Source organism: Olea europaea, chromosome 23, assembly GCF_002742605.1.
Source record: "Olea europaea var. sylvestris chromosome 23, O_europaea_v1, whole genome shotgun sequence".
NCBI classification, from domain to species: Eukaryota; Viridiplantae; Streptophyta; class Magnoliopsida; order Lamiales; family Oleaceae; genus Olea; species Olea europaea.
The window spans coordinates 11540360-11560501 of NC_036259.1; positions in this window are offsets into that span (position 1 = coordinate 11540360).

Consider the following 20142-nt stretch of genomic DNA (forward strand, 5'->3'; position numbering starts at 1 on the left):
TGCATTAGAGTTTGTTAATATGGAAAATCAATTTGCTGATATCTTTACAAAACCTCTTGCTCTTGACTGTTTCACACATTCATAGAGGTTTAGGTATTCTTTACAAAATTGAAATGCATAATTAATTTAAGTTACTATATGACTATATTTAAAAAAAAAAGGGTTTCAGATGAGTCTACCAGACGAGTCCGACTAATATCGGACGAACATATCGGACGATCCTTTAATTAGTCTAGTTGGACAGAAATTTTATTCTGTTATACCGGACGGTCCGACACATTCTATTGGATGTCTGATATAATGAATCTGAGATTTTAAAATCGCGACAGGGTCATTTTTTCCCACTTTTTCCCACCTTCTTCATCTCCTTCAAACTCTTCTGTACACTTCACTCAAAATTCCTCATTCCACTCTTCTAATTCATCAATATTAACGTCAAACTTATTAACCCACTTCCTTTACTCTTGTTTCCACATCAAAGATTTGAAATTTCTCTTCCAATTTCTCTTTTCCCTATTTTTGTGCCCTAACTCTCGATTTTCCTCAGTTCACACAACGCCGAGAACAAAGCAAGCTGGAAAAAGGGCAAAGACTATGAAACAAAGCCTCTAATGTCCCCCTCCAACGAAGAAATGAATTTCGAACTTGAAGAGCCGGTGAACCCATTTGAAAAGTCTCCTATTCTACTAGGTAAAAATGTTGATTTTTCAGAATTTTCTATTGATCACCTGCTTTTCACATTGAAGAATTCTTTGAGAAAATGGGATGGGTCTCGGTGTGTTCGTTAGAAGAAAATGCTTACCCTCAATTCATGAAAACCTTTTACACAAAAATGGCTATTACACCATGATTCGATAGTATTTCACGCTTATTTAAAAATGTAAGGGTCACCATTAATAAAGCACTTATTTGAGACCTTCTTCGGCTCGAACCATATGATACGCAAGTTTTCGTTCATAAAGCTCACCTGACCTTAGAAGGTTATAACCCAAGTAACGCATGTCGTCGTGTGACAGGGAAAGATTTTGAAAACATTACAAAAATTAGTGCAAATCAACTCATCCTACCTTGTAAAGTATTGAAAAATATCATCGCAAATATTATCTTACCTAGAAAAGGGTATCGAGATAAGGTTAATTACTTTGATTTGTTTATTCTCAATTCATTTCTCGTTGGCTGTAGGTTAGATTTCCCGACAATTGCTTTAGGTATTATGAAACTTATCCACACTTCTCGTTATTCCAAAGCTCTACCCTATGGTATGCTTTTGACAAAAATCTTCAAACACTTTAATGTCTCTCTTGAGGGTGAAGCAGTCATCAAACCTCGTCCCACCGATACAATCAATATTCAAACCCTCAAACGTATGAAAATTTTTAAAACTCAAGGACAATGGGTGGCTTACACTAAAGGGTTCGACTCTGCCTTGGGTCCTTCCACGTTACCATTTGAGGAAGAAGAAGAAGTCGACGAAGACATCCCATTACCTTCGCATCCACCGCCCATTAGTGTCTCTTCATCTTCTTCCCCGTGGATTCACTTTTACCGAGGATCAGTATAATTTACTCATCGGGCGTCTCAACTCTCTCACGACTTTAGTTGATGGGCTTAGTGGTGTTCTTCATCATGTTCAGTCACAGCAGGCTACGATCCAGGCTGGCAGGATGCCATTCTTGCACAGTAGACTGAGATGCAGGCTCAGCAGAATGCATTCTATGCTCATTTTAACGCACATTTTCCTCCATCGCCTCCTCCGGAGCCTTAGATTTCATTTCTCTTGTAAACGTTTGTAATCTCAAACTCTTTGTTTTTGTGTTTTGTTTATGATATTATGCAATTAATATGCAATTATGGACTCATGTTTTAATATAATGGATTATTTTGTTATCTTTTTTTATTATGCCAAAAGGGGGAAAATTATATGAGATGATATAATGCATGATAGGAATATTATATGAGATGCATGATAGGAATGCGCAAGTAAGGGAAATACATGTATAAAAGATATGGGGAATTATTTATTTCTACTTCTATCACTTCTTGGCTATTTTCTTACCTATTAAATCTCTATCATCTCTTGTTTGTAATAAGAAAAAAAGGGAAAATTGTTGACCTATGATTGTCTTCTCATTTTGATTATAACAAATAAATTATGTTTAACAATTGTATTTGAGTGATTATAGAAGTTATGACAAGCGGGGACAAAAGGATGCTTTCGAAGTTTTCGCAATTTGGACAAAGTAGAAGCCGAGCAACACATAAAGACAACAAGCACTTCATCAAGTTAAACAAAGAAGAAATTAGATCTAGACACCTTGATTTCAAATGTTAAGGTGAAATACTTTAATATTTGACAAATACGTCATTTGAAGCTCAAGAAATGTTTCTTCACACGACAAGCACCATTTTTGCATAAAGAATATTTTTTAATATTTGGCAAATACATCATTTGAAGTTCAAGAAATGTTTCTTCGCACGACAAGTACCATTTTTGCATAAAGAATTTTTTAAAGTATGAACCTATTATATACTTTGAGAAATGTCAAAAAATCCATAAAACATGTTAGAAATATCCTTCATGAGATTACATCTTGTTAAAATATTTAAAGAAGGAAAATTTCTAACAACCAGACACGAACTGACCTAGAGGACGCTAGAGGATGTATCCGGTAGGTCTAGCAGACGCGTTCGGTAACTCTAGTGGACGTTTGGTATGACAGGTTTGTTCAATGGTCAAGAAATTGAACGTTCTAACTTCTGAACAAAACAGGTTATTTGACCGTCCGGTAAGCTAGCGGATGTTCGATATCCTCGTCCGATAAGACATAACTTTTGACTATTTTGCTACTATAAATACTAGATCATTTTGAATTCAAAGATGGACTTTTATGAGCATTAAAGTGAGATATTATTGATCTATCTACTTTGTGGTGACCCAATTTTTATTTCATTTGAATCGCTATCAAAAACTTCATTAAATTTTGGACAACGTGGCATGCAACAATATATATAATTATGAAAAGGTAATTTACTCAAACTTGCAATAATTACTTGAAAGGAAAGATATAATAGTTTTCTACACCACATCTTACCTTGTACATTTAAAATAAAAAAAGCACATAAATTTAATCTATTGGAGACAAAACCTTTTTACACATGTTAAAATAATTACCATTTAACTTTAAATATATCCGTATACATACTCTCTCTCTCTCTCTCTCTCTCTCTATATATATATATATATATATATATATATATATATATATATATATATATATACACACACACAAGGACAAAATAACCCCAAGTCAAGGCATGACATACTTTTCTCTTTCTTCAATGTCTAGACACGGTCCCAAGTTGTGAGAATACAACCAAAACCAAAAGTTGGCTTATTTTATTAAGGAAAAATTCACACACTACTTCTAGTCTTGTCAAACATTTATTACTTGATATTGATTAATTACTGAAAGGGCAAATTTAATGGTAGAAAATTTTTTGATAAAATAAATGGATACGAGTATTTGACCAATTCCACCACATTCTGCAATAATCATACATGTGTATATTTCGTTTTATCCTATATAATTAATTCTAAATAAAATTTTACTTTTATTAATATAAGATAGCACTAAAAGAAAATCAAATAATTCGATTTACTTTTAAATAACAGCACAATATAAAAATATCCACGTAGCAAATAAATATAAACGATAATTTAGTTTTAAAATAAATGTCTATGGCAAAGAAATAAAATTACTTGCTAAAATTTTAGATTTTCGTCCAGCAAGATGAGGCACAACCATATCATCGAACCCCGCGCTCCTACACGATCCGATCTAACCTGTGAGGTATAGGGGAAGGGGTTAGTATATGAAAAATACTCAGTAGAATATAAAATTTTAATGGTGCGACCCGAATAATAATTTTAAATGCATGTGTTAGAAAATCATACCGTCTCATATCTTTAAAGCCCAGTAAGAGCTCATATCATATCATATCATATCATTGTACCGAAATGATCATATCATTCATATCATAGCATTTCATACCATAACCTTAACTTTCATGAGTACAAAATTCATCAATATGTAAAAAAATAATTAAACGAGATATAAAACACTGCACCTCGAAATCCTACCTTATAAAATTGAATAAATTCTTGAAAGATGAAATCAAAAATCACGTTCCAAATCTTCTAATTTTCTTGGCTACCTTAAAAAAATGAGACTATCTTCTGCTGACTGCCTACGTATATATATTTGTGATGAAATTATGGGACTCTTTTTGTTCTGTGCTTTATTTATGTTGGAAATAAATTCCCCTTTTTGAATTGGCCATGTACGTGAGTCTATATATATGTGTCTGTGATGACTTTTGGTGCAAATAGAATTATAGGATGATGGAAACATATGGAGACAGTGGGTAAATGGGATAAAATTGAGGAAACCATAATCAAAATACTAGACCAAATCTTACCAACTAACCATACCTCCCAACAATCAATTCATTACCATACACGTGGCACTTTTTACATGGAAAAGAGAATTAGTTTTCTACACTAGTCACATGGCCTCCCATCAATCTCTTCATTTCTTTTATTGTATTCTTTATATATATATATATATATTTATTTATATTTGAATTAAAAAAATTCAATCATATCCTACCCAAGAATCTTTCTCCATTCACGTCACTTGAGAAAAAAATTAAATTCATTTAATAATCAATTAAAATATAATTTAAAGTTATATCTTTCAGCCTCGATAACTTGGGCTTCGCTAGTCCAAATTAACTTTTCTCGAGCCTAACATGCATGATTAATTACGATCTATCAAACGAGCCAAATGTTCATATACTTATTATCGCTCCGTCAATATCTACAATTTATCCCAAATAAATTTGAAATTTACTTTACATATTCTTTAGTCCCTAAACTTTCAAAACATTAAAATATAGCATACAAAAATTAAATTCCATTCAACCAAAATTTTTGGGATATTACATACTCAATCATTTTTCGATTTCTATTTTTTCAACTCATTTACATTAGAAAAACTTTTGATTGATTCAATATTTGAAAATCACTTTATCAAAGTTTTTCTTATCTAACATTTGAGTTTCAATCATTGCTATCTACTAAAATGTTAGCCATCTTCTCTTATTGTACTCAACTTCAAATATATCATTCATCGCAAGAGAAGTCTTTATTTGTATACTCTTTATTTTCAAACTTGTGGATCGAGTTGAAGTCCCGAAAATTTCAACATTGTAAAAGAAACGGTGCTCCTTGGTTGTAAATCGTTGGAAGCGTTGTAAGAAAGTTAGATTGCACCATAAGTCAATCAATACAGTGAAAAAGACCTTACTCATGACGGAGAGCTTGGTAATGGGGGACGTAGATCATTGCATTGGATCGAATTTCCATATCATATTGTTTGACTTTTCTTCCCTTTTACTTATCTTTGTTTTTATTTATTACTTGGGATTTTATCTTAGCCTTTGTTCTTTTTCATATTTATGAATATTTGATTAATTGCTACATTTAAGTGAGCATTAATTGTATATTTAAAACTATTTTTTGAAAAGGTTGTTATAACCAATTCACCCCCTCTTGATTAGTTAGTATTGAGCTTTTAGATCACTGATTTAAAACTTTTGTTATAATTTGCTCATTCCATGTCTGATAGCTTTTTTTTTATAATTACAACGACCGTGGTGGCATATCTATTTCCATCAGCCAATGCAAGAAATAAAAGAAGTTGGAGAAAATCCCGTTGAATTCTAAGTCAAAGAAACAAGTTAGAGAAACCTCAAAAAACCTATCTAAAATATCAAACTTAATCCATTGATGAAGATGTTTCACAAAGACTTGAAAATAATAACTTCACGGTGGATTCCAAGCCACGTATTTGCTCTTTCCTTAAAACGATATTTAACCCCCTCCCCCCTCGATGATGCACACAGGTGAGCAAAGATGTCTCCTGCATACATCACAAAGTAGAAAGCGATAATCTGAATTATAGATTGTTAAACAACCATTCCCAAGATAAGCTTTAATACAGCGACCTATGCTGCAAACTGGAAACATTTCGAACATGTTTACACGTCCTTATGAGTTCATAACGAACATCGTGTGTCATTTTCCTGAACTTTCATGAAGATTTTAAGTAGCTAGCCAAGTGACCCTACAGATGTTTGAATCCTTAACTTTCACTTAGGTCAACTTATATAGAATACTTATGAAACTAAAGTATCCTATAAAAATTACTATATAATTCGTTAAAATCTAAAAACCTTATCCTACCCTTACATATTACATATACCAAGCACATTATCTTTATTCTTTGGGACAAATTCATAGTGTTTGCAATCAATCATATAATGCACTTTACTCATTGAATATCCAAGATCTCGATATTTAAGTGTTAAGTCAAGGTTCTATTATTGGTGACTTAGAAGTTGGCTTCCGTTCCTACTCTCCCCTTGATGTTAAAACTCGAATATTCTCTTGCTAGGGTTTTGCCGAAGATTATGCTGTCATGATTGGGAAATCCTAACTCCCTCCATCCTCTCTTGGTGGAGTCCCAAAAGCACAACGAAATCGTGATGGTGCTTTAATTAAAAAAAGGTTATATTGCCATGCAAATTATTCTATTATATAGTTACTATCAAATACAAGAGACTTTGTAATCCACCTTATTACCAAACAACGAGAATACGAACTAAACATACACTTTAGCTTTTTATCCAACCAGCATTTTTAATCCACTTGATGACTCATCAAACTTCCTAACCTAGTATCACACTTAATGCTTGAATATTAACGAAGTCTTAATGGATATTAACGGTTGCTTCTTTTCCAATTCTAATCCTTTGGATAAGACAATGCTATCCTTGTAACAAACAAGCAAGAAAACAAAACTTTCCTTCTAATGAACAAGTTAAAGAATCCAAGCTTCACTTTCCAAGTTACGTGTGTTTGGTAGGAATTAAAATTAAATTTTTTAGTAGATTATGATATAAGTTTTGAAATGCATGATTGAAAAGTTGCGGGAACCATGAAAGATGTGGTTAATATTGATCGTTTGACTTTTACTTAGATTAAAATCAAATTTTAATCCAAACCAAACATGCACAATGTCAACTTGTCTATGAGTTCTTTAATTTTCCTTTATGAGGTACACGAATACCAACACCACCAACTAGTGAATTTCGCCAAGAACCTAGTAATTCCATAACTAATTCTTAGAACATTTTCAAGAATTCTCTATTTTTAAAGAGCGTATTTTATCATTTGGAGAGTATCTATAAATTTAAAGAGTTAAAATTTTGAAATATTCCAAAAATCTCTTTATAATTAACACTTAACTTTATTACTCTCAAAAAAATATTTATTATTTTTATTATTTTTCTCCATCTTTTATTTTAACTAACTTTTCTCTAAATTAAAATGTTAGTTACTTGGAGCATTGAATTCTTAACATAGAGAGTATTTCATATTTAAAGAGTTTCTTGAAAATGCTTTTACTCCTCCACCATTAGTGGGAACTTGCATTTTGTTAAAAGAAATTAGGGAATTTACTCTCACTAATAGTAGTGTAAGATGAAAACATCTCAATGTCGCCAAATTGTGATGTGTAAGTGTTCATATCCATCCGCCATCCAGGGGAGGAGGTAGCTATAGCCCATCCCCCCAACTCATATGTAAAATTAAGGATTATTTGTTCAATTTTGGTCCAAATATTTGTGTTAGTCTAGCTTTAGTTTGAATTCTAAATCAAGCTCAATGCTCAATTAATCAAATTTTGTTGAAGAGGCTATAATTATTAAATACTATTTTTATGACATTTGTGAAACGTGAATATATTATTTTTATATTAGGCATTTTGTTTAATGCACATTTGACTAAATTTACTTATGGTACTTAAGTAAATTTTATAATAGAAAATTTGTATTGATCAGATCTAAAAATTACTTATTTTAATAGTTAGGGACGCTATACACTACAAGTTTTGCTAAGCTTAAAAGTAATTAATTTTTTATTATTACATATGTTTTCATATTCATACTTATAAGAATAAATGAATTATTTTGACAATGAAAATAAATAATTTGCTCTAGATTTGATCTCGTCAATAAAGAGAATATTTGAAAATATATTTATTTATAAATTAATTTACATATAAATATATTCTTGCAGCTTAGCAAAATATGGACATAATTAAATCTAATTTCTTTGAACGCTCATAATTCTTAGTCGAATTTTCTCTCTAGGTGTGATTCCTCACTCACCATGAAATGAAAAGATATAGAATATTGTTGTCCATACTGAATAATATTTTGAGACAATAACATATAGTGAAGTATTATTGAGTGCATGTTTTGATCAAAGCTTTCAGTTATTTAAAAATACTGGTCATCAAATTTATTTGGTATAGTATTCATTAAATAATTTCTTAGCTTTTCATTGATGGATATGTATCATTTGCTTATTCCGATCATGATTTGGTAAGTTTATATTTTTTAATGTCGGCGTCGATTTTTTATTTGGTAAGAAAATATAAAAAGTTCTAGTGGGATATCTAAGAATAAAACATCCTGAGTTCTTCTATTTCATTGAGTGTTGTACACTCTTTGCCGTGAATGTCATATAAATTTAGTTTATAGTGACGTGAATTCATTCGAAAACTTTTAAATTTCAATACATCCTAACATTATTTTCTGGTTCTGCCCCTGACCATCCTCTCGAGTTATCTACCATATTGGCTTCAAATACTACATCCAAGAGTATTTAATTCGACATTCCATGAACAATTTTACTTGCTCGGTTGGGTCATATAAATGCCAAATCCCCTCTAGATCTTTTTTCATATTCAATGACATAGGTTATATACGTCAATTATTTACTATCAAAGATCTTGTTACTTCTTCCTCTAAATTGAAATGGAAAGGACAAATCCAAACTATAATGACCATGCACTAAAGATATAACAAAGTAAATGTATCGAATTAAAAGGTGATCAAAATTCGTAATCGAATTGATCATACGTACAATTTGAATAGAAATTAAAAAAAATTCTAAAAAAAGAAAATGCTAATCAGATATTTAGTGAAAACGAGAAACTGATTATGGATTTAATTTTCTTTATTCCAAACAAAAACCAAAATCTCTAATTACCGAATATCTATATAGATTTAAAAGCATTTTTAAGATACTCTTTAAACATATGATACTCTCTATTTTAAAGAGTCAACCCTCAAAATAATATTCCTAGATACTCTTTAAATTAACATTTTAAAATAGAATAAGTGCATTCAAAGTACTTCAAAATTTCAATGGAGAAAAATAATATAATAATTTGGAGGAAAATTGGTGAAAAAAAGATGGAAAAACTATAAATATTTGTTGAGAGTAGTAAAATAAAGTGTTAAATATAAAGAGCTTATTAGAGTACATAAAATTTTTACTCTCTAAATTTATAAATACTTTCTAAATTGTCAAAATGCTCTTTAAAAATAGAGCCTTTTAGATATACTCTAAAAAGGTTTGGATTCCTTATTACCAATATTGTTGGGAGCGGAACGAGGATATAGGCACAATATGAAATATTGATCATAACAACAAGATGAATACAAAGACAAGAATTTAATTTGGTGGAGGACTCAGAGATTTTATTCAATTATAATGGAGAAAGATTACAATAATTGTGTAGCTTGTAAAAAAAGCCAACTATATAAGGGATATATCAAAACACTAATAATATTAAAGATGGAAATAGTATTAACAACGCATGGAATAAAGGAAACAATATTTTTCCAATAAAAAACACGTGGTATAAAAAAAATTTTAAAAAAAAAAATTTAATTTTGGGCCACAAACCCAACAATCTTCACCTCGACACAAATTCCACTACAATGAATGAAACTCCATAATTTCTCCACTAAAAAAAATCGATCGCGAAGAATGAACTAAACTCTTCAATATTTAAGAACCAAACTAATTTCTCCAATGAACAAAAAAATTTCCACTTCTTCCACGATATCTAACTAAGATAGATGAATCCAAGCACTGATCTACATAATTACTTTAGGATCAACCATAATTCACAAATGATTTAAAATTTAGCAAATAGGGTCGAAACATCCTTAAAAACAGAATTAACACCAAATGCTTTTGTAGAAGGCCCCTTGCTAGACTCAACACCTTCAAATACACTTAAAGCATGTTCAACAAAATCAACATCCCCGTGCGTATCTTTGTTAGGCCTGTCCCTAGCAATTGAATACGATAGTACACTAAGTGGTGGTAAAGTAATATTACCCATATCTTCCAAACTTGACTAAGCTGTATTTTTTTAACATGGATCCCAAATCAAATCCTAACGATACAGTACCAAACTGAATATCCACCGCAGTACTAAACCTTTGTTGATTTTTCTTCTTCTGTACTACTTTACAAGATGTGTAACTGGGACTTTTTCGTCCCTCTAACACGGGCACAGCAAACCCTCAAAGATCTACCTCCACCAAAGAACTTATACCCTTTTGAATCAAGAGTTCTTAACGAGATGAGATTTTTCTTCAAATCTATATCATATAAAACATGATAAAGTGTTCAAATTATCACATCCACAAACTTAAAGTCTTACTCTACCAATACCAGTTACTCGATAAGGTACGTTGTTTCTCATGACCGTGACACCTTTTGAAGTGATTTCATATATTGAAAACAAATCTCAATTGGTACACATGAAAATCACAAGCTGTATTCAAAATCCAAACCTCATCAGGTTTGGATTCCTTGTTAGAAATAACCAACACATCTCCATCACTCAAGTATTTTTGCGCGACATCGGCTTCACCTGTAGTTTCTGATTTCTTTTCTCCTGATTTGCAGCCAAATTTTCTTTATTTTGCAACTTGCAGCAATCCTCGTGGTGCCCTTTCTTCTTACAATAAAAATAAACTTAATTACTAAGATTAAATTTTGACCTACCCTTTCTGTGACTACCACGAACAACATGACCTCCATCTCTAGGCTCAAATCCAACGGATGCTTCATTTTTTCCTTTAAAAACAAAGCATATATGCATTTTCAATGGTAAGAGTATCACTATTATATAAAATCATGTTTCTAAACAAAGTGAACGAAATGTGTAATGTCCCACTAAAGATGAACACAAAGACAAGAATTTAATTTGACAAATGAATCGGAGATTTTATTCAACTATAGCGAAGAAAGAATTACAACAATTGTGTTTCTCACAATTATTCTAGCTTTTATAATAAATTCGTTTGTAAAGAAGAGCCAATTATATGTAACGGACATATCAAAATCCTAATAATATTTTTTAAAATGGAAATAGTATAAAAATGAGTGGAATAAAAGAAATAATATTTTCCAATAAAAAATGAGTGGAATAAAGGAAACGATATTTAAAAAAAAAAAAAAAGACTGAATTTGGGTCACAAATACAACATACCAACTTCAAATGGATTATACCATCCCTTTATTTAATTTTGAAATACATATAAACTTCTAATTGAGATATAGTCATTGTTTGGTGGGGATTGAAATCAGATTTTTAATAGATTTCAATGAAAATTGATGAAATATGTGGTTGATAAGTTGTGTGTCTTATGAAATATGTGATTAAAATTAATTTTTAACTTTGATTTAGATTAAAATCTCGAATTCAATCCCTACCAAACAAGGGCCTAGTATGTATATTCGGTAAAAACTTACAAGCGTACGAGATCATTGACAAGCAATAATAGATGAATTTAGTTATCGTCCTATGAGGAATAACTGTTAATTATAGAGTACCGGTTTCTATCAAATTCGATCTACGTGACACACAAGAGTTTGTTGTTTTGTAATTATTCTAAATTAAACTAAGAATATTATAATGGTTTTATCAAATAATGAGATGAACGTATGGGATTTTAGAATCCACCTATTGATTTCTATTTCCAATTCTCGGCTTATGTAAATTAGTGTTATTCAAGTGTTCGTGACAATTGATAATCCATTATCATCTAGTATTCTTTTCCAAGAATGATTAAACTTATCCTTAATACGATACGATTCTATTCTTAATTCGAATTTATATGCAAAGCAATCATTCAATCACACAATTATCACACACGATTACGTACGCCCTAAATGTTATTCATAATACATAATTCCTATTTATCATACATGCAGTGTCATATTTATTGTGAGTTTTTCAATATAACAAATAAGCTACAAGTTATCTAATTGGTAGCTAAGCAACCAAATAATTTAATAAGCATGCATATTTAATCACAAACATAAGAAATAATTAAAATATGACAAGTTTTTGAACTAGAAATTTAACTCAAAAGGTTTCATCATTTGTCCAATACACAAGAGAAGTTTATCCTAACATAATTATCTAAATTATACAAGAAGTTAAAACATCAGTCAATGCAAAGAATAGATGTAGAAGCTTGAGAAATCAATTTCTTGCAGTTTTCTTTTGATTTGTGCTTTGAATATTCAATTCCTTGTGTTAATTCTCTATAGAGCTCATGTTAGATAGCGCTTCAATGATAGAATATGTGATAATCCCTTCCATAGTATGTTCTAGATGATTATTCATAGGTTAAAAATATTTAAAATATCATACTATAAAGAGTTAAAGCAACAAAAAGGAAAGAAAATCTTTTACAGCCGGAAACCCATGATTAGACTCAATCCGATGTATTGATGGCCGAGCGTACGCAATGCTTGCAGGCCCATGTATATGCATGGTTTTAGGTTTTGGGACCAATAGTGCTAATTGGTCCCTAAATTTTTTCATGCATGATTTTTAGTTCTTTATTTCTTTTTATACTGTTGCCTTCTATTCTCATCAAAATAACTAATGAATACTCTAATTTAAAGGCTCAAATAAATGTACAAAAGACACTTATCAATGTGATCACAATTGAAAAAGTGCAAGGTCTTAAAACATGGAGATTACCAATTTTTGATATCTCAAATTATTAAATTACTTTTCAAATCCTATCTCAAATTTTATTCATGTCAACTAGAAAGCTTAATACACAACCTTATATTCATCAATTTTGTATATGCAAGTAAATTAACATTCTTAACACAAAGTATAACATGCAAGGAAACTTATATTTTTTGCCGTGATATTTGTTTGTTATCGCCAAACCTATCCTTATGCATGAATGTAGACTATTTTCTTGTCCCAAAAACTATTTGAATATCAATCTCCAACATGATTGTTGCAAGAGTCTTTTTGGCAAATATTTGTACCACTTCAACTTTCACACAATATATAGTGTAATCTTAGGGAGAAGACAAAGATGTAGCAACGATTCGGTGTCAGATGCTAATGATTCAGCCCCTTGATGGGACTTAAATCTGTCATTACATCTGTATTTAATGATTTCTAGTGATGATGGGGTTTGATGAAGGGTGCACGTCCGGAGCTAGAGTAGAGAGGTGGTGGGAGCGGCATAAGATCGCACGGGTTGGGCAAGCTTATGGGGAAAGCTTATCTCTATACTTTCAGCAACTGAATGGTTGATGCTTTGGTTGAAGAGAGCCCAAAGCGAACTCAATAAAGGAATGTCCTCGTTAAGCGCCTCCAAGGCCTAGAAGCTTCTTTTAAAGGATTTTTAGACCAAGAAATTTGAGAAATATGGCCATGAGAATGGATCAATATGCACGTTTTTACACACGTGTGTGCAACATACACAATGAAGGTAATGGTTATGGCAAACGGTGGTGGATGGTGGTGATTGTAGCGGCGGTGATGGCGAGTTGATTTGATTTGGCTTAGTTGTGGCAAAGTGGGGTGGTGTAAGGTGAACAATAGTTCCTGTCTTTTCTTTTTTACTTAATTTTCATAAATGATATTATGTTAAAATTGTAAAGTCATCATTTGGCCTTTTTATATTTGTCAAAAATTCAATTATTCTGGTCAAGTAACGATTAAATGGATGTAATTAGTCCATTTTGTCATTCTGCTGCAATGAAATGAAAGGCTAGAAGTTGTGGATGACCCCCCTCCCCAACCAAAAAAAAAAAAAAGGGTTTGGTAAAGCTTGCCAGAAAAATAAAGATTTGGAATCATGACTACAATTCTCCCTAATTTAAATAAAGAAATGTGATTGAAAATATAAATAATGAGCTAAAATACTTCAATTTCATTCACATTTTAAAAATAAAAAATAACATTAAAAATAAATCACCGTTTGGCCCCCTTTAAAACTCATCAATTTAATTTAAAATTTTCTCTCTCCTATTTTTAACCACACAATTTTTAATAAAATAATATTTCACGCAAATCGAAATTTTTTCATTCTTTTTCAATCATCCATTTAAAAAAAAACACTATTCCACCTATTATAAATCCAAATAATGGGGGCTAACGGGGGCTAAATAACTAATAAACGAACAGTATATGAGAAACTTTTTAATACCTGCCAGGCCCCGTCTCCACACCATCCCCTTCCGCTGACATCCTTATCCACAATTTTATTGATTTTTATTTTATTTTATTTTTCTTTCTTTCTGAAAGATTTGATGAAGTCTGTCAGACAATCGCATCACAATCTGACTTAGGTAGCTTGCCTAAGAAGATGCTGCAATGATAAAAAAAAGGTTGAACCCCAACCTTAAGGGTCCCCCACCGCCCTTGTTTGGAGCATCGTGAGGGAGGTAAATCGCAGATTATGCCTCCAAGGGTACAGGGTGGAAGACTGCTTGTATATTTGCACTTACTCAAGAGCCAAATCCATATTTCAGGATTCGAAAAGATGCTGCAATGATAGATCGATGGGTAGGATGAGTTGTAATTTCTTTTTGCCATAGTTTTAAATTTTGCTTTACCATTTATTTTTATGTTATTTTATTATTTATGTAACTAAAAGCAAGGACATTTTATATATTTGTCAAAAATTTGACATTTTTAATGTTCAAATGGAGGAAATCATTGATAAATCCCGCCTAATTAATTGAAACCTTAAGAAGTAAGAACAATTGCATCAATCAAGATCTAAAAGTTAGCAACATTTAGGCAAATTTTCCTAATAAGAAGTGAATACATTCTAGTAGAACTTCGAGTAATTTATATAATATTTCATATTAAATCATTATATGCTCCTGTTTGGTTGGGATTAAAATCATATTTTTAATAGAATTTGATAAAAAATGATAAGTGTGTGGTTGAAAAGCTATAAATTTCATGAATTATGTTATTAAAATTAATCATTGATTTTAATTTTAATTTTAGTTTTAATCTCTATTAAGCAAGATTAGATCTATTTGCTATCAATGGTTGTTCAAAACCAACAACAATAAATATAAAAAGGGGAATTTACAAAGAGTCACTTTTTTTGAAAATGCACAAAAAACTTTGATGTGCACACAATTTGTACAAAAATGTCATTTTCTTGTTGTTAAATGTCGAAATTACCCTTAATTTAACCTTTTTTGGAGCATTTAATTCTCCTTCATGATTGTTTTTCAAAACAATTGTAAAATACGAATTTAGTTAATAAAAAAATGAATATAAAATCCTTAAAAACCCTAGTTAACATAAAAAAATAAATTTCTTGTTAAAGGATCCTTTATTTCATTCATCTTCTTCAACCATTTCCTTTTTGATCAAGAAGAAATTATTTTATCTATCTTCTTAATCTATTTTGAAAGGTCAATTATTACGAATTGTTTATATTTTTATGTAATAGCTTACTTTTTTTAAAATATTAAAAATAACATGATAATCACTACTATTAATCATCATGTTCTTATTTTTTTTAAAATATTTTTGAGGGAAAAACATGCCAAAAATATTTAGGGAATGTGAAGTATTCCATATTTAATGAAACATTCAATCATTTATTTCTGAAAATAGGTTGTGATGTTGTAGTTGTTGTTGAGAAATGATTATAACCATTAATGCTATCAAACACATTTGAAGCTTCTCGACAGTTGATAAATGATTATAACCATTAATGCTACCAAACACATTTGTAGTTGAGAAATGATTATAATGTATATGCATATTACGGACACAGAAAATTTGCCAATAAACCCGATGTTATTTCTAAACGCAGGTGCAATGTCGTCAGTGCTCACAGTTATGTGTCGAGACACTGTCACCGAAACCTGTGTCGACAGATGACTGAACTCGTCTGGCAGGACAATGCCATCTGTCGAGAATGCCTACAGCTAATTGTCGGGAACAACAGTTCATCTGTCGGGATTCACCCAACTGTCGAGAAATACTGCAGCCATCTGTCGGGATTCGTTCTCTCTTTCTTTCCTTTTCACAATTGACAGCTTTTTTTTTTCTTTTCCAAGATTTGATATGACACTTACACAATTAAAAGGTGATATTTTTGTAAATGACAACTAAAAAAATGACATGGGGTGCAATTTCCTCATATAAAAAATGAAATAAAATAAAATTGGTGGCCATATGCCGAGGCCAAATGGTCTCGACATGGGTGAACCATGCGATTGCATGAAAATTTCGACCTTTTCTGGCCATTTTTGACCGTTGCAAATTTGAAATTGATGACTTTTCACTTGATTTTTTGACACCATTTCGTACTTCTGGTCGATGGCTATATATAGGAGAGCCATGTTTGAGAGAATGATGTTAGAAAAATATCTTGCAATTCATACTTTGTTCTAAGAAAAATCAAATCTCAATTTACATTCATATCTTCGTGTTCTTCAAGTTTTCCAGAATTTCACTTTGTGCTTTGATTAAATTCTTTACAAGTCTTATTTCAATCATTCAAACAATTTGCATGAACACCCTTAAGCATCTCAAAACACCGGAGATAGGGCAAATAACGTTTAAGGACATCGATACCCGTGTTCGAACTTTCATAAATTACTGTCACAATTTTTTGATTATGTTAATCTTGTTGTCATATTTCTTGTGATTTTCTCTTGGTCTCTTCTCCATCATTCCATATTTCACAACACTATTTCGCCCCTCGGGAGGTAGCCCGGTGGTGCAAAAAATAGGAGTGAGGTTCTTACACGCCTTGTTGACAGTCGCAATGTGGGAGTTCGATTTCTGAGACATGAAATTGGACTCCTTGTAGGCGCAGTGTACAGATAGCTCTTGTTCCCTAACTTGTTAAGGCACATCCCGCGATTTACCTCATTCACAAAGTTTTAGGGACGAGACGATGGATACCCTCAAAGTTGGGGTTCAACCTTTATATTTCACAACACTATTTCTATTCTTCTTTTTCCTGTCCTTTTTGTTGTCACATCAAATATTGAAAAGAAACAATTTTTACTTTTATTCCACCAAATGAAAAGTAATTATTAGATTCTTTTTTCCTTTTTGTTTCCACTCACCCAAGACTTTTCTGCATCAGAACAAAGTGACAAGAAAAGACGGGTCAGCTACGAACATTGCAAAGATCCAATACCCGAAGCCATCTGGCAGACTTTTAAACGGTCCAATTGTTCGCCAATCATTTTTCACTTTCACACGCTCCTCTCGTGCACTGGGGGCCAGTTCTCACGTGCATCCACTTTCTTCACGTGTTAAGCACATGTTTAATTGAGTAATGCTATTTCTAGTGAAAAATATCGATAGTCATTTTACGTAGTATAATAAATCGATATATATATACCAAATATGATGATTGTCAATAATCTTCATTGTGAATATCATTATTCGTTTGAAGTACTTTATAAAAACTTACTTTTTTTTCAAATTTATTTTCAAGCATATATATTTTTAATAAAATAATTTTATATGTAAATTTAAATATATCCTAATATTACTTTACAAAAAGACAACTCTCTTTCTATAATTGACTATTGTCAAAAATAATTTTTTGACTATAGCAAACTATAGAAAGACAATTGTCTTTCTCTATCAATTTTGTTAAACAAAATCTGTACTTGTAGAGTTTTTCTAAATTAAATAAGAGTGATCAAATGCAATATATGTAGTTTACTATTGATAGTAATTTTATTACGACAATGTCTAATTATTGTTGTATATTTGTTCATTTTTGAAGAAAGTTGAAGTGGAAATATAATAGTTGTTGATATATACTCTCGTCTACTTGGTTTTCACATAACACAAGTTAACTCATCAAGAAGAGTAGTTGAATACTCTCCCATATCATTTATGTAGGTTGACTTTCATTATTTTATTGTTCCAATTATATAGTCCTATTTCTTTATTGAAATTATTTTGTTTTTGTTCGTTTACTAATATACTCTTATTTAATTGTCTAATTATAACCATGTTTTCCTACTTAATTTTGAAATTGTACAAATATAAATAAGGGAAAGTTATGAAAGTTTTTGACAAAAAATATTATTTTAATAACATTAAATAAGATTTTTTAATCAGTGTGAAAAATAAAACCAGCATATATTACATAGGACGGGTGGAGTATTAAACATCCTAGTTTCAAGTCCTTTAAATTTTTTGAGATGATATCATCTTCTTCATGTACAGTTCCTTAGCAATCTCCTTGACTTGGCACAATCATATACGCAACTACAACCAAGACCTCATCACCTATAACCCCAACAATTCTTGCACGCCCTTAAAAAAAATTTAGTGAAATGATAAATAACAATGATCATTGAGTAAGACGTCATGTTAAAGACATGCTAATTGACATGAGCAGATCCAAAAAAATATTCAGGATAGGCTAATATGCCAAAAAAAAAAAAAAAGTTGCGAAATTCACACCAAAAAAATATTATTTACTTAATTTTTTTTTAATTAGCATTTGGGCTGGAGGACGAGCTATAGCCCCGCCCCGCCCTAGATCCGCCCTTGATAAATAATGTTGAGAGGATGAATGGCCAACAAATTCTCAATTTTTCCATCCTTGCAAGCCCAACAAAAAAAATAAATAAAGGAAAAAGCTTTTACTCTTTTTCTTTTTTCTTGTTAATATCCGATAGCCAAACATTGTAATGTTTTGTTGATTCTAGCACTTAAGAGGATATATTTGACTAGATCTCATAGACAAAATATCTCGCTTAATGTTTTGTTGATTCTAGCACTTAAGAGGATATATTTGACTAGATCTCGTAGACAGAATATCTCGCTCAAGTTAAAAATTCAACATTTCTATAAGAATGCAAGTTAAAATTTAAACAGAAAGTTCTTATTCGTGATGCAAGAGGACAATTGTTTCCAACTAGATTTGTTTAAAAAAATGATTTAAGTTATAAAACCTATTTAAAATGAAAGAATACAAAATCTATAAAAAAATATTATTTGTAGTAATTCTACTAGTGAAGAGCAAGAAATGAATAGATGGTTAAAATGACTAGTCATTTGGGGGAAAAAATTGAATAGGCTTTGAGATTATTTCAATATAAAAAGTATTTATGAACTTTGTTTCTCATTGTATAAATTATATATAAAAAAAAGTAAGAATTCTCGGTTTTAAATAACTGAGAAACATTTATATTGTCCTCCGCTACTATTCACTAAAAACTATAATTTGTAAGATATTTTAAATTCAACTTCAAATTATTAAAAAGAAAATTCTTTTCAAACTCTTGAATCCTCTTTGATGACATTTATACCGATCAAGTGGATAGCAACAATCCCGCTAGAGTGCTCGAATTTTTTTGATAGAGGGGTTGACCGACTCTCACAATGGCAGGGACCCCACATTTTTTTTGGATCTTTTTATTCACATGAAACTCACGGCACGTGAGAAGATGTCAACAATTCGGGTAAAGTGGTAAAACTCGGATAGCAATTACTTATATATCATAAGAAACATATTCGAGTACTATCACAAACAATAACACAAAATTTACTTCAACTTACTTAAATCTGAACCAACCAAATTGAAATAGGCTCATATAAATAAAATGAATAGTTGTATCTAACGTTGGCAATTGGATTGATCCGCATCCAGCTAGGCGGGATTCGACCCACAAGGCGAGCCAAAGGCCTATCCTAATCTCTTGATATTTTCACTTTTTTCAATCTCAAATTCAGTTTCGCTCCTTGAAACCCACTTGCCCAAAATCTCAAACTCCATTCGACGAATCTAGCCACAATTTGAGCTCGATTTAATGCGGTCCAAGTTATCGATGGGCTGGACCATCGAGCGACAAATGATCCAAGCCCA